A 405-nucleotide genomic window follows, 5' to 3' on the forward strand; every position below is an offset into this window, starting at 1 on the left:
CCTCTGCCTCAAAAGCGCCAACACACACTAGCGCATAAACACCTCCAGTTTCGAATTTCACACCAAAGGAAATTCTTCGCCTAAATGCAAATTAGTGTTGATGGATTGGGCAAAGCTCCCAAGTGAGGGGCGAAGGTGGGACGGAGGAGAGATGGAGAGAAGGGGAAGAGGGCGGGAGGGAATTTGCAAGAAGGGAGGAGGAGTGGAATTAAAGGGGGAAAGAGTAGAATTGAGGGGGGTGAGAAGAGGGCGAGAAGAAGAGAGCAGGAAGGGAGAAGGAGAGGAATTGAGAGGGGGGGGGGTGAGAAGGGAGAGGGGGATGGAAGAGAGAGGGGGGGAGAGGAACAGAGGAAGGGAGAGGGAGGGAAGAAGGGATATGGAGAGAAAGATGTAAAGACAAAGTTG

At 52.6% G+C, this 405-nt stretch overlaps 1 protein-coding gene across 1 annotated transcript in view; it reads left to right on the plus strand.

The window, feature by feature from the left end:
- LOC119586447 (LIM domain-binding protein 3-like) overlaps positions 1-405 on the plus strand; it is a gene marked incomplete in the record, with an annotated part of 85,993 nt that overhangs the window by 70,817 nt on the left and 14,771 nt on the right.

This window comes from Penaeus monodon, chromosome 21, assembly GCF_015228065.2.
Source record: "Penaeus monodon isolate SGIC_2016 chromosome 21, NSTDA_Pmon_1, whole genome shotgun sequence".
Lineage (NCBI taxonomy): Eukaryota > Metazoa > Arthropoda > Malacostraca > Decapoda > Penaeidae > Penaeus > Penaeus monodon.